Raw genomic sequence first — 15,720 nt, forward strand, 5'->3', positions numbered from 1 at the left:
GCGGGGCAAGGGGCCCAGGTCCTACCACGGGAATGAGTCCAAGGCACGGTGTTGGCACACGGGAGTTTGTAATCAGATCAGCCGGAAGGTTTTAGAGAAAGCTTCTCAGGGGAGAGGATGTTCAAAGCAAGTTTCAGTGATAAATGGAAATGTGCCAACCAGGGCGGATAGTCTAGGAGGGTTTGTACGGACACACAGAGGTGAGAGAGCAGTGACAGGTTCCAGCAGCTGAAAGTAGGGGGTTGGTTTTGGAGGTTGAGGAGCAAGGGGGAGGTGTGGCCAGAGCTGTGGGAGGGTCTTCTGTGAAGGTTTGCCTGGGATGGTCTCCGTTTTGACTGCTGTACCTGTGTAACTGAGAACAGTGCCACCTTTCACTCTGAAAGTGTCCTGGGTTAAAGATAAATGACATGGTCACATTACTTATAGGTTAGGAGAGGATGAGGTTGCCCATGAAGGGTTCTAAGTCGAGAGAAATAAGATCTGATTTGGTGGCAGTGGGTTCAAGGAGCTGGGGGTGGGGGGTGTTTGAGCATAAGAGGAGACAAGGGTGTGGAACGCTATTAAGAGACTGTTAAAGTTGTCTAAGAGAGAGAGCAGTGGAGCCTGGGTTCGGTTGGAATCCATGGGGATGGATATAGAGAGAGGGACAGCCATAAGACATGGATAGGAAGCATAACCAGCAGGAGCTGGCAACTTAGTGGACATTAGGACATGAATAAGGGTGAGTCTCAGATGTTGTGGAGTCATTCACCAGGGTAGAAATACAGGGATGCAAGGTGATTAATTTAGCTTTGAATAGGTGGAGTTTGAAATGCCTATTGGAAACCCAAGTGGAGATGTCTAGGAGGAACTAGAAGCAAGAGTCTAAAGTCTGGCAAGAGATCCGGTCCCAAGATGTAGCTCAAGGTGTCCATGAGAGACAGATCCATAGATAAAGGAGCCCAGTGAGAAGATTTAGAGCCCCAAGCCAAGGCTGACAAACTGCAAAACTCTGTGGAACACAGCACGTAAGGTCTCTGGCTCATAGATTATAATCTGTCAAACTCACTCAAGCTCTATTGAAGCTTAATGAGCACCCATTTTGTTTGTATAGTCATTACTCAGTAATATTTGAGTGCTTACTACATGCAAGAGACTGTTTCATCAGATGATATAATAATGTCTTTCAAATTGGCATCAAAATGTTTGATAATGAAGTTTGCATATAGAACAGAACAAAAAAGTCTTTGAAAAGTAACATGCGAATTGCTGTTAACTGTAGCACCTTCAACGTTTGGTACCATGGGCTGGGTGCAGGCTTCTTCTTCTTTTTTTTTTTTTTAAAGATTTTATTTATTTATTGGACGGAGAGAGATCACAAGTAGGCAGAGAGGCAGGCAGAGAGAGAGAGAGGAGGAAGCAGGCTCCCTGCTGAGCAGAGAGCCTGATGTGGGGCTCGATCCCAGGACCTTGAGATCATGAGCAGACTTCTTCTTAATGCTGGGGTAAGAACAACAGATGAATCTGCTCAGAAAACCTACACTGAGGGCTCTCTTTACTGAATTAAGATGGAACAAGAAAAACTCTTACTGTGAATCTCTTTCAGTGCCCGTGGCAGAACATTATCAGCTAGATCAAAAACCCATCACCATTGTTCATCTTAAGAAAGGGGTTGTTGACTCTTGATCAGATGCAGAATTCCCCTCAGCATTGCTGCTGAAGTAGACACAGATGAAGGGATCTGTTGTTTTGAAAAAGCTGTCTCACGTCACTCTTTACCTCATTCTGGCTAAGCCTTTCTGGATCTGCTACCTAATCAAGGTGAAATTTATCATGGTGACAAAACAGCCCTAGATTTTTTTTTTTTTTTAAGATTTTATTTATTTATTTGACAGAGAGAAATCACAAGTAGATGGAGAGGCAGGCAGAGAGAGAGAGAGGGAAGCAGGCTCCCTGCTGAGCAGAGAGCCCGATGCGGGACTCGATCCCAGGACCCTGAGATCATGACCTGAGCCGAAGGCAGCGGCTTAACCCACTGAGCCACCCAGGCGCCCAGCCCTAGATTTTAAAGCAGCTACTGATGCTGGCAGAGTGGCAGGTTCTGGCCATGTTTATGATTGTCACTATACTGAACCAGTTTTTACCTGGAAGAGTGGAGTGATGAAAAGAAAAAAAAAGTGAAATAAAGGAAATTAATGAAAATGCATGAATATGAATTTGTAACTGCTTCACTTGGAAAGAAAAGTAACAGAAAGAAAATAAGCAGTGATAGCTCATGTGAAAACAAATCAAAAAAGATGTTGATGCATTGTTAAGAAATACAGTGTCAGATCTGAAGATTGAGTTTGCTTAAGTAAAGTTTGCCTGGACTCAGGGTACTTCAAACTTCAGTGGCTGGTCCCCAGAAAGAAAAGCAGACATTTCGTGCCTCCTACTGGAAGCACACCACACCATCTGGGAGGTATGCTTAAAAAATCGAGCCTGAGGGCCACCTGGGTGGCTCAGTGGGTTAAAGCCGCTGTCTTTGGCTCAGGTCATGATCCCACGGTCCTGGGATCGAGCCCCGCATTGGGTTCTCCGCTCAGCAGGGAGCCTGCTTCCCTTCCTCTCCCTCTCTGCCTGCCTCTCTGCCTGTCAAATAAATAAATAAAGTCTTAAAAAAAAAAAATCGAGCCTGAATCTGATTAGGCTTCTAGATCTAACCGCCAGGTTAGAGGAAATACTAGGCACAGGGAATAACATTTTAAATGACGCCGTGGGAGAGGTACTTAGATGGCCCATTCGGTTGAGTGTCCCACTCTGGATTTCTGCTCAGGTCATGATCTCAGGGTCATGAGATCCAGCCCCACACTGGGCTCTGTGCTGAGTGTGGAGCCTATTTAAGATTCCCTCTCTCCTTCTCCCTCTGCCCCTCCTCCTGCCATTTCTCTTTCTATCTCTAAAAAAAAATATGACATCGTGGGAGAGACGTGGTTTTTTTCAACCAAAAATTAGAAGAAAGGAAAGAGAGGGAGAGAAAACCAAAATAACAAGAGAGACATTAACCAGTTTCAGTATATGGACCATATTTTATCCCCGTTCCAAGACAAATTGTCCAAACAATAAATAACTCTCAAGAGACAACCAAGGAAATAGGCACAATGACTGGACACATGCTGATATTAAGGAATTATTGATGTTATTTATGTATGGTTATGATATTGTTATTGTTTAAACCAAGAGCATCTATTAGAGATACTTGAAATATTTACTGGTGAAATTATTTGAGAGTTGAGGTTTACTTTAGAATAATCAAGAGGTAAGAGGAGGGAATGGGGTACAGATAAAATCAGATTAACCATGAGTTGATTGATGAAGCTGGGTGTTATTTACATGTGAGTTAATTATACTCTTCTATTTCTGCTTGTGTTTGAAATTGTATTTATAAGAAATTAAAAAATGAAGGGAAAACTACACATTAAAAAATTATCTATTTCCTGGACAAAAAACAGAATCTGGGTTGCCTCTATTAACATCAAAATGATGCTTTAATTTTGAATACATAATTGCCTATTCTCATTTATAAATTAAAGCTGCTGTTGGCTCTTTTTTTTTTTTTTTTGGTCTGTATATGTTTTATCATTAGTTCCCAATTTTTGTGTATTGTGAGGTGGCAAGTTAAAGATTTTAAATGACTAAGGTACTTCATACTTTTTTTTTTTTTAAGTTCTAAATCAATATTAAGGCATGAGTCAAAAACGGCAGGTAGGAAGAGATGAGTAAGATAAAGCCCTCCATTCCACTGCAAAGTTCTCACTTAAAATGAATGACAAGTAAATCATCTCCTACTAACCATTACATAACATTTTGTACTTGCGAAGTTTAGTTTTAAGATCGTTTCCTAAAAGAATAAAGTAAATCGAAAGAATTAATGGTAGAAGTATCTTTATGAAGATAGAAGAAGTTCTGAGTGGCCACGCTTTTCCCCTGGCATTCCCCAAGCATACTTGAAGGTATTCTGTACCAGTTTTGTTTTGGTGGGGGATGGGTGTAACTTCTTAAAAAAGCAAACAAAAATACAACCTGACAAAACACCCGTTGTTGGTGGATTTGATGCTAGCCTAGAAAACTTTGCTAAAGGGGAGCCGAGGTGGCTCAGTCGGTTGAGCATCTGACTCTTGCTTCTATCTTAGGTGCTGAACTCAGGTTGTGAGATCGAGCACTACGAGGGGCTCCACACTCAGTGTAGAGTCTACTTGCCCCTCTCCCCTTTCCCCCTCCCCCACCACCCACCACCCACCACCTCCTGCCGCTACCCCCCATGATCTTTCTCTCAAATAAATATCTTTTAAAAAAAAACCAGAAGAAGAAAACTTGGCTAAAACTTTGAATTGCCCCCTTCTTTCACACTCTTACTACTTTACTTGGAACTGATTCCTGGAGAGAACATGGAAGGTGCACTTGAGTTTTGGTATCTGCATATTCTTTCTGCCAAAGCAGTGCATTGCCCTGTGGAGTAAGAGTCTAATTTTTTTTTTTTTTTTGTACCATTGCCTCAGTTTTTAGCTCAGATTTCCTGTGTCAAACCCTTGGTTTATAAATAATGAAGTTCTCTGCTAAATCAATGTGACCACATGCACCAAAGCAGATGAAACGTGTTACCGTTTGAAAACTGCAACCCCCAGTTTCTCACTGGATCTCATACGCACAGTGTTATTTCATTTTTAAAGGGAAAAAGTTTGTCTCTGATGAAAGTTAATTTTCAAAAAAAAAAAAAAGTTAATTTTCAGGGGCACCTGGGAGGCTCAGTGAGTTAAGCCTCTGTCTTTGGCTCAGGTCATGATCTCAGGGTTCTGGAATCAAGTCCTGCATCAGGCTCTCTGCTCAGCAGGGAGCCTGCTTCCCCCCCCTCTCTCTGTCTGCCTCTATGCCTACTTGTAATCTCTCTCTCTCTCTCTCTCTGTCAAATAAATAAATTCTTTTAAAAAAAAGTTAATTTTCAGGGTTCCTTTCTCATTTCAAGCCAGGTGACAGCTTGTCGATTTAATTTGCTTTCGATTTAGCTTTTGTAACAGTTTTCACTCCTTCGGTGTATTCAGCCTGAGAAATGAGTGACCACCTCAGTTTTGGTCTAAGTAGTTCTGTGCTACCACAATGCCAGGTTGAGGACAGGGCAGGAGAGCAAGAAAGAGGTGTTGGGGGAGGGAGAGAAGAAGGAAAACTAGAAATGAAAGAACCGATCTTTTTAAGGGATCGAGATGAATTGTCCGATGTCATAATTTGCCTGCCCCCTTCTGAATCACAGCCAGCTCATTTACTGAACACCTTCTGAGGACCAGATATGGGGCTAGGCCATAATTTGACAAATAGCAGCATTAGCCCTTATTTTATTTTCTTTCTGAAAGCAGGATGGCCTCTTACCCTCAAATTGGTGACCAGTGTTCATGCCATCCCATATCTTACGTCGTTTGCTCCCCACACCAAATTTCTGAGGCTGATGTGATGCTCACTGTGCAAATGGTGAATCCAGCGTGGAGACACTGATGGTGCTGTGATCTCCTGGAGAGGATGTGGCAGACCCACGCACAGCTCTGCCTGTGGGGTGGTGGTCCAGAATCCTTCTAGGCCACCCAGCTGTCTGGGAGGCGTCTTGTGGTTTCTCTTTATTCTACCTTAGAAGAAAACAATCCTCTAGGTGGTATAATCTCACCCTCCTCAGAGTTGTGTCGTCTTTTGGGATGGTCTATGTTTGCAAAGCTTCCCTTAGGTTCCTTGTTTTTAAACCTAAAGATAGATATTCACCCGGGAAGGCCGCCATTTTCTCGGAGGTCAGGCGTGGATCAGAGTTCTGGAAAGGTTGAACTTGAGAGTTGCTCAAGCTTTACCATGATTATCAGAAGGTTCCTATAAGGCAGAGATTAAACTAGGACTTGAAAGGAATTAATAAGTCAGTTCAGCTTAAGGTATGATAGCTGTATTCACATAGTTACAACCCCATCATCATTGGCTTCGTCCTGACTACTTCTCTTACTTTAATGGACTGTTGATGGTTTTGTTCAGAATGTTTCCATTGGTTCTCAAAGTGGGGTCCTGTGGGCATCTGAGGGTTCCAAAGATATTTTCAGGAGGTCAGACCTATTCTGTTTATAATCCTAAGATGTTTTTTGCCCTTTTTAGTGTGGACCTCTAAGGGTTCCAAAGATATTTTCAGGAGGTCAAAACTATTCTTTTTATAATCCTAAGATTTTTGTTCCCTTTTTAGTGTATTGACGTTGGCTCAGGGATGCAAAAGAAACGATGGGTAAAACTGCTGGCACCTTGGAATGAATCAAGGCACCAAACTGTGCAGTCAACAGTGTAGCCAGTGTTGTCTTCATTGCCAGATAATTGCAGGGGAAAAAAATATTTTCATTTAAGAATATCTTTGTTGAGAGGCACCTGGGTGGCTCAGTGGGTTAAGCCTTCGGCTCAGGTCATGACCTCAGGGTCCTGGGATCGAGCCCTGTATCGGGCTCTCTGTTCAGTGAGGAGCCTGTTTCCCCCTCTCTCTGCCTGCCTCTCTGCCTACTTGTGACCTCTCTCGCTCTGTTAAATAAGTAAAATTAAAAAAAAAAAAAAGAATATCTTTGTTGAAGCAGTAAGCATTATCAGTGTTATTAAGCTCAACGTTTGACTATATATCTTTATAATCTGTGTGGTAAAATGGGAATTATTCATAAAGCACTTCTGCTACATACTGAAATACTATCATGACTCAAAAAAACACTTTTATGATTGGGTTGTTAGCTGAGGTAGTCACTTTTTTTTTTGTGGAACACCATTTTTACTTGTAAGAATGACAAACTATGGTAATGAAGTTTAAGGAGTTTCTCAGGCATTTTCTTAAAAATGGACAAAGTGAGCCTCTTCCTTCAAGGAAACAACAGAATATTTGATACCAATGAAAAAATTGGATCCTCCAAGCCATAATTAGGATTTTGGAAAGACTTTTCTCATGAGTTTGTTGTTGATATTAATTAACAATTGTGATCTTTAAATATTATATAGTAAAGTAGGTCAACATTTGGAAGAAGATTTGCATAGCTCAGTGAACATATATTTTCAAAATGACCAGTACAAGATGCTACAAAACCATATGTGTGTGTCAAGGATCCATTGGAAAGTATATGATAAGACTAATGGATTTACTGTAACAGTATGAAAAGCTTATTGATTATGGTTTTAGATTTCACACTGCAACTAAGTTTTAAGGAACTACCACTTGTCCAGTTTGATGAGGTATCAAACAATACTCACAGCTCTCTAAAAAATGCTCTTAAAACAGTCTCTTTTTCAACTACTCTCTGTGTAAGGCTGGATTTTATTCATATACTTCAACTAAAACAGCACTGCAGCACACTGAACATAGAAGCAGATATAAGAATCCACTGGCCATTAAAGTCAGATGTTAGACTTACAAAATTGTAAAACGATATCACTCTTATTTATTTATTTATTTTTGTTGTGGGAAATATCAGTTCTCATAAAGATGTTACTTATGTTGTCATGTGATGGGTTAATTAAGTGACTATTTTTAAATGTCTCAATTTTAATTTCAAATAGGCAAATATCCATAAAATCCATATAAACCAAAACTCTGGATCTTTAATTAAGACTACAAAAGGGTCCTGAAACCAAATTATTTTTAGAATTCATACATAGTTTAATTTTTCCCTTTATATATATATTTTTTTTCAGAAGTCCAGCACTTTTAATTTAGGGACTACAGAAGGAAGGAACAGACACGTACTTGTGTATGTTGTATTGGGGACTGATGTTGGGTGACAGGTCCTATGGACAACAGAATAATTCAGCAATTTTTTGAAACCATAATCCCATTTTTCTAATTATTTTTACTCTGCAGTGAACTTTTTGAGCCAGTTTTTGTCACAGGCCCTTTCTCATAAAAATAGGAAGGTCAGGAAGTAACACCCGAACAACCAGAAGCCTATGGTGGTTTCTAACTTTGGAGATGGCTGTTCCGGGTAGCTTTATGCTGCACCTTTGCTTGATTGGAGCAGAACAAGGCAGTCACAGCGCTTGTGAGCAAGTGGTCAGAGGTGTGAGCACTAAAAGCTGAACCTCAAAAATAGCTCCGAGGTCTATGGACAGAAGTATCAGTAGATTCGCTTGGTGGGGCACTGGCTTATTAACTAGCATGCTCCTTTGATATCAAGGTTCTGGGAAACAAAGAGTCTGACTAGTTTCTTAATTTTCTCAAACTTCTCTCTTTTTGGGGGGGGGCGTTGAAATTACATTAGTGTGGTATTCTCTCAGTGGAACTGAGATTTAGGTAAAATAAAAATGAATTAATTTTTTGATAGAAAAATTAATTGCTCCAGAGTCCATTTTCATTGTGCTTCAATCTCATTTCTTGTGGCCCCTGATCTGTGCTCTTTCTGTTTCAAATGAACAGCCAGTTATCTAGGAATCCTTTTTCTTGGGGTCTGCCCCAGTTCTGCCCCGTGTCAGTGGGCAGGGAGAGAGGAGAAGACCTTTTTTTCCCCTTCTCCCCTGAAACTTGTCTTGAGCGTCAAGATTTCATTCTGGTGTTTGAGATATCCCTCTAGGGTCTCAGGTCAGTACTGAAGGACTCCCTGTGGGAGGTGGAGAGGCTGAGTGTGTGTGTGAGGGCTCCGCGGCCTGAGTTTTCAGGCATGTTCTTTGCGTATGTCAGAGACTACCTTAGATTTTCATAAGTAGCGATTTATTTCTCAAATTGTTTTGAAGAAAATCAGTTTCTACCTCTATGAATTTACATTCGGTTGCAGAATGGACTGGGCTGAGCAATACTTCTAGATTACGACCACTTGGGTCCTGTGGATCAAAAGGACTCTTCATATGTACACACAGAGTATTCATGTGTGACATTATGTGAAGTATGCATATATACGCTTATTCATGACACTGGTTATTCTCACAGAATTCAAAATTTGGTGTGCAGGAGGAAACAAACTATTAGATAAATTAATATAATAGCCCAAGAGGTAAGTGCTATGAAGAAATAAGGCAGAGTCAGGACAAATAGGAAGGCTGGGTGTGTTGTTCTGTTCCTATCAGATGACCTTTGAGCCAGAAAGCTGAAGGGCTGGAGGGAGTCGACCCTGGGGCTGTCTGGAGGAGCAGGGAACGGGAAGTACAAAGACCCTAAGTGAGGGGGCAGGGAATGGTTGGTGAGTGAGAGTTGCCGTGGAGGACGGGAGCTGGGCTGTGAGGTCCTGGGGAGGTGCCCTGCATTATTGCTGGCACAAGGTCAGTTCCCTGTTAATGTCACCTCCCTATTCAAGAACATGCCTTGTTGCTCAGGTGAAGTTCACCTATATTTGATGCTGGCGAATCTTGTCTCCTTTGGGGAGGGTCTTCAAGAGCACCATATTACATCCATTTACAATGATTTAGTGTGGGACGCCTGGGTGGCTCCGTTGTTAAGCATCTGCCTTTGGCTCAGGTACTTATCCCAGGGGCCTGGGACTGAGCCCCACGTCAGGTTCCCCGCTCAGCTGGGAGTCTGCTTCTTCCTCTGCCTGCCTTCTTTCTGCCACTGCCACCCCTCCCCACCAGCTCGCTCTCGCCCACTCACACTCTCTTTCAAATACAATCTTAAAAGACAACAACAATGATCTAATGTAAGTTGCTAAAGCTAAACTATTTTAAGTTCATCATGAAGACTTTCCCAAGTTCTGTGAACTCCATTGTGATTGTTCTAAGCTAAATTAGGATCCATTACACAGCTTAAGAAAGCATTAAAAGTTCAAAATGACTGTTTGGAGATATAGAACAAGTTCATGCACCTCTCAATATAATTAGCTGTAATTCAGTTCTATTTGTGGGTTGTTAAGACATTACTCTTATGCACCTCACCCACTTAAAACATGGAAAACTTGGGCTTAGCTGGAGTCTTCTGTTCTTGAATTTGGTGGGAACTATCATTTGTTGGGAAGCTTTAATAAATGTTAGTGATCCATCTGGTAAACATCTGGGGAGGTAAATAGATTGGAGCATGACCTGGGCACATTGTAGGGACTTACTATGTAACTTTTAGAAGCTTAGTTCATATTGAATTTTGATGATACTTCCTGATTAGTGTAAATGAGTATACTTCCAATATCTGAGTCCTTGTTTTGGGATTTACCAATTACTGAAAATAAGGTTTTTAAAAACTAGGAGATGGACAGAGAGGATCTATTCTAGAGCAATGAAATCACTTGAGAATTTTGAAAACTAAGGATTCTCAGGCCTCAGACTGAATTAGAATCTCTGGGGAAGAGAAACAGATTCCTAATAATGCCTTGGCTAGTTCTAAAGGTTGACCAAGTTTCAACACCCCTGTTGTATCCCAAATTATATCTAATGTGATTAATGGAAAGTTTTAGCAACTGGAAGGTTTGCTAAATGAAAAAAAAATGTAAGAAAAAAACACAGAAGGGAGTATATTACTTTGGTATAGTCTTTTAAGAGTTGATAAAACACTAAAAAAAAAAAAAAGCATTTTAAAAAGCTAGGTCAGGTTACAGTTCCTGTGTTTTAGGAGGAGAAAATGAGACTGAGAGGCTAAGGGCCTTGCTAATGTCTGCAAACACTCAGTACTAATGCTGAGACTCAAGCCAGGCTTGAAAGTGGTAAAAGCAGGCTGGGAATGTGGCCTGTGCTACCTGTCAGCCGTTGGACTGAAGACAAGTTATAGGCATTTCCCTCTCTTAGAGTAACTGGGATTAGGAAAAGGCAATTTAGAGTGATTCCAGTTACAATGGAAGCCAACAGTTTAAAAAGACATATTTTAAAAGTTTTGATTGGTACTCTGCCTTTAAAAATTATGACAGAAATCATGCAAGTCATTTCCTTTCTTCTTATATTTATCAGCGTTTAGGTGAAGTGACACCTTTATGCTAATTCTTAGAACCAAGAACAGATCAAATAATTCAGTTGTATACTTTTCCTGACTCATTTGAAGTCCTGATAACATAACATTTTTGACTTCATGATGACTTTCTCGGCACTGTCGTGAAGAGGGTTATTTGCAGAAATATTTGAAGGCGTCCACAGTTTTTCCAAAGGCCCGGCATGGCTCCATCCCTGTTGATCTTTTCTTCAGTGGTAATGCACCTACACCTGGATTTAGTCGGTCAAGGGTTTGCTGTGATTGGAGTAGCTTGTCAGTCAAGGTCATGACCTGCACCAGCTGCACGATCTCACTTTTATCTGGTACTGGTTTTTATTGCATGAATTGTTGCATGGGATGTATTAACTCAGAAAGTGAGACCAGCAAACCATTAACATGGAAGACTGGTTGGAGCAGGGTGGTTTTAAAGCAGGAAAGAATGTCAGAGAAGGGACTAATTTAAAAATGCTCAGTCTATTCCTTGATGACTATTTTTATTCTTTGGCATTCAGGTTACCTATAGCAGTATCACCATTATGGGGATTTGGGTCATGAAAACTCAGATAATAAGTTTGGGTATAGTAGGTTATACGTAAGTTGTTGGGATGCCATTCTGTAGAAGGGACTCCATATCTGGGTACCACCATCTTATCTAACGCTTCCTCAAAATCCAACTGGGTGGGTTGCTTCGGCAGCATATATGCTAAAGTAGGAATGACACAGAGAAGATTAGCATGGCCCCTGCACATGGATGACACACAAATTCATGAAGCTTTCCATAGTTTTTGTATGATTGCATGAATATGAACTGTCTGTAATAGACAAAGCAATGGAGACAGGAAGTAAATTAATGGTTGTCTAGAGTTGATGGAAGTGATTGCTTTTAAAGGTCATGGAGCTGTTCTCAGACTTGTGGTGATATTTTCGTAACTAAAAAAATAAAAAATAAAAAATAAATTAAAAAACAAATCTGCCCTGGAGGGATTCTTTCTCACACAGGACTTTAGGAAGGCTTCACTGACAAAGACTGAAGCTTCACTCTGGGACAGAACGAACGCTCATTGATTTTGTTAAATATATGAATATATGATGATTCAGTTGGACTCTGGTATTTCCCGCTAGCACCTCAGGAGGACCCTCTGCCGGGAAGCAGAGAGGACAGTTTCACAACCCTCCTCAAGCGGGCCTGTGAGCCGTCATATCTTGTCTCATGCCTCTGCCTCAGGTGTTGCGTGTCCGGGGGAGGCCCCCAATTCCTACATTCTTGGTCCTTGCCTTTGTGAATGGTCACCCTAAGTCCAGTCTTTATGGGCCACCTATCTAATATGCAGAGTCCTGACTGCGTGCTGGCTGTGTCCTCTTTCTCCCACCAGGGATCATGTACTGCTCATGGATGCATATGGCCCAGAGCCGAGTTTTGTTTTGTACGTAGCATCCTACAGTATTTCTGGAGTTTCCCATCGTGACCTCTTTACACAGGGCATAGGGCTCTCCAGAACCACCTTCCCCAGAACCACTTGTCATCTGAATTGCCTCTGACTTAAGCTCCATGTCTTGTTGCATGGAGGCAACAGCCTGGATCTGAGCACTCACTCACTGTGTGTGCTCAGCACGTGCAGTAGCTACAGTGGTGCTTTTCATTGTCTTCTTTTTTTTTTTTTTAAGCCTTCACATATATATTTTTTAAAATTTCTTTTCAGTGCTCGCTTCGGCAGCACATATACTAAAATTTCTTTTCAGCCTAACAGTATTCATTGTTTTTGCACCACAACCAGTGCTCCATGCAATCCGTGCCCTCTCTAATACCCGCTACCTGGTTCCCCCAACCTCCCACCCCCTGCCCCTTCAAAACCCTCAGATTGTTTTTCTTTGTCTTTTGAGGGGAAGGATGATCCCTTCTTTGCTGGAGTCAACCAAAAAACACTTGTGCTTTACTGAATGCCTTCAATGTTCTTCTCTTGCACCATCAGCATCCCAGCCCAGCCTGGACGCACTTCCGCTTCTGGTTTGGGGTCAGGCCGTCTTGCTATTCTGGGGAGTTTTGAGGAAGGGTAGGGAGAGCAATCTTTGTTTTGTTTTTGTTTTTTTAATCCAGGAAATAAGTCAAGCTCTTTAGATAATATGCCAGTTGTAGTGAGGCCTCCAACGTCATGAATGCCCCCAAATTTATTTCCTGGTGTTAGTGTTAATCCTGTCCTTAACGGAACCTTATGGACCGAATCCCCTGGAAATTGCTACTGGGGCTTCTTACTGTGCTAGAGATGTGGGGTGGGTGGTGGAAGGGCATCAGCTTTAGATCAGAGGGACCCAGCTCTGCTTCCTGTGCTTCCTAGCTGCATGGCTTTGAGCAATGGTGTCCTTATATGTCAAACATGGGGCTCGTGGCATCTACCCCCAGGATTACTGTGAAGGTTACATGAGATCATACAAACATGCGTATACCCGCAAAGGGCTGTATTAGGACCTGATGCCGATTATGTGCCTGCCCATTTGGAAGGGAATCCATACCCAAGTTACCCCACGTATTTTGTGGTGAATCATCTAAGAGGTACTGGGAAAACTATGATGACTTAAACCCCTTTTCTCAGCCATTGTTTCAAATCCTAGACAGCAGTTGAACTTCATATGTATGTCGTATTCTGGGAGGGTGCAAAGTACATCCTGGTTTGTGTGTTGTCGTCCTTTTGGTAGGGATTACCGTCTGTGAAGCGGTGGGTCGGAGAGAATGTGTGGAAGGATGACCACTGTGTCCGTTTCCTGCATGCTGGGCTCTGAGGAGTATATGTTGCCCCTATTCCTGAATCTGCCCATTAGAGCCAATGCTACACTTTCCCCTAAGGGAACATCCTCAAGGATCTAGATATTGCCTAGACTGATGTTGGCTGCCATCTCCTTGTGAGGACTGACTGTATCATGGACTGTGGTGTGTGTGTGTGTATGTTTGTGTTTGTGTAGACCAGCCCTAGTCATGGGTGCTTCCTAGGAATGTTGATAGGACAACAGATAAGGATTAGTGGTTTATTTCCCTGTCTAGCATGACATACAGAGCAGTGGGTGCAGGGAATTACTCTTTGGGATCATATGGGAACCAAGCCCCCACGGTTGGCTAGTTCTTATAGCCCAGATAAACAATGGCAATGAGTGCATTCTTCCAACATCTCTGTTAAGATGAATGAGTTAATATTTACAAGAAATTTCCAGGTCCTGGAAAGAAAGGTGTGTTTTAAGAGCAGATTATATGAACTATTTACTGTTAATTTCTTTTTTTAAAAAATAAGATTTTATTTATTTGACAAAGATCACAAGTAGGCAGAGAGGCAGGCAGAGAGAGGTTGGAGGGAAGCAGGCTCCCGGCTGAGCAGAGAGCCCGATGTGGGGCTCGTTCCCAGGACCCTAGGATCATGAACTGAGCTGAAGGCAGAGGCTTTAACCCACTGAGCCACCCAGGCGCCCCTGCTGTTAAATTCTTATCCCTAGAGGATTGACTGTTAAATGCCAGGGTGGGCATTGTAAATTGTCAGACAGCACTGGCCCTCAGTCTCCCTCCTTTGTCCCAGCGTGAGGATATCATTAGGTCTGGCGGTCACCCTGACCTAAGTGCCGCCCATCAACTTGGAGCCACCCTAGTTGTTTACTTTGTTGTTTATTCACAAATTGCAGTTGGTACCCTCCATGTGGATATTTTTATAGCATTGGTCTCTCCCCAAATATTTGCCTTAGTTTATTAAATTACAAGTTAAAGTGTGTGCTGGTTTTGGCAGTTTTAATCTCACAGGCTTGGTTGTCTTTGTGTTACCAGATGGTGTCCCTTGTTTGAGTCCATAAGCAGGCTTTGTTTGCCTGTGGCTTGTTCTGTTTGGGGCTTATGCACCACCCAATTCTGTCTTCAGTTAAAGGTGGTGTTCTGTTCAAGTGAGAATCCATTTTAAATCTAGTATTTAATTATTAATTAAAATGTGTCCTGCATATGTTGGAGGCAAAATCAGAGTTTTGTTGCTCGTGAAGGAAGAATGTACATTGAATAGCAATTTTTGCTTGGATTGGGTTAGCCTCTTAACTCTGTGGGGCTGGCAGGTGGAACACTGTCAATTGGAAGGGCTGAAGGCAGGCTTATCTGTTTCTGGGAAACCTGACAGGTATCACCAAGGTATCTGAAAGGCTCTTTTCCTGTCAGGGCCTGGGGGAGGGGTTGCTCCCTATGAAGGCAAACAGAGTCCAGGTCTGGGTGCTTGCTTCCTGCTTCTAGCACCATTTTGGCCATGGAGTATAATGGTGGGGACTGTTGTGGCCAATGTGCTCCTTTGGCGGCTCCCTCATTTTCTCGGATGCTCTCTCTTCCCCTCTCTCAGGTGGAGCCCAGTGGGCTTCCTAAGTTGGGGAGATGGATCTGAGTCCAGGAAGAGTAAGGCAGCTGGAGGACACAGGGTAGAATACCAGGAAGGAGACAATTGCCCAGATAAAAAACTCTGAGATACACAAGGTTCCCCTTGAGTACTCAGCTGAGTGCTGATCAGTTTAAGGAAGCTACCTGAGGCCAGGGAAAGAGCCATCTAAAAGGATCAGAGAGAATTATTTCTGGTGCTCACATAGGGCCAGGAATGATGCCTGTTTCTACTAGCTAGACTGGAAAACTCCAGATTCACAGAGCATTGTGTTGAATATACAGAAGGGCCTTGGCTGCTTAGTGGGAAATAACCAGCCAGACTGAGCACAGTTCTGGCCCACCAAGCAAATCTTAGAAGCAAGATCTGAAAGGATCAAACTATTTCCAGGTAACTTAACTGTGTCCCTAAACAATACTCATATTTCTATGAATTCAAATATTTCTATGAATTCAAAACTAT

General features: G+C 42.2%; 1 protein-coding gene and 1 non-coding gene across 2 annotated transcripts in view; both read left to right on the top strand.

Annotated features, from left to right (window-relative positions):
* The window catches only part of PRKCH (protein kinase C eta), a 224,408-nt gene that overhangs the window by 72,931 nt on the left and 135,757 nt on the right, over positions 1-15,720 (top strand). The gene's annotated exons all lie outside the window — the stretch shown is intronic.
* LOC132000404 (U6 spliceosomal RNA) lies at positions 11,560-11,662 on the top strand. Its single transcript, XR_009399279.1, has one exon. It is a non-coding gene; the product is annotated as a U6 spliceosomal RNA (small nuclear RNA).

The sequence above is a fragment of the Mustela nigripes genome, chromosome 13 (genome assembly GCF_022355385.1).
Source record: "Mustela nigripes isolate SB6536 chromosome 13, MUSNIG.SB6536, whole genome shotgun sequence".
In the NCBI taxonomy this organism is placed as follows: Eukaryota; Metazoa; Chordata; class Mammalia; order Carnivora; family Mustelidae; genus Mustela; species Mustela nigripes.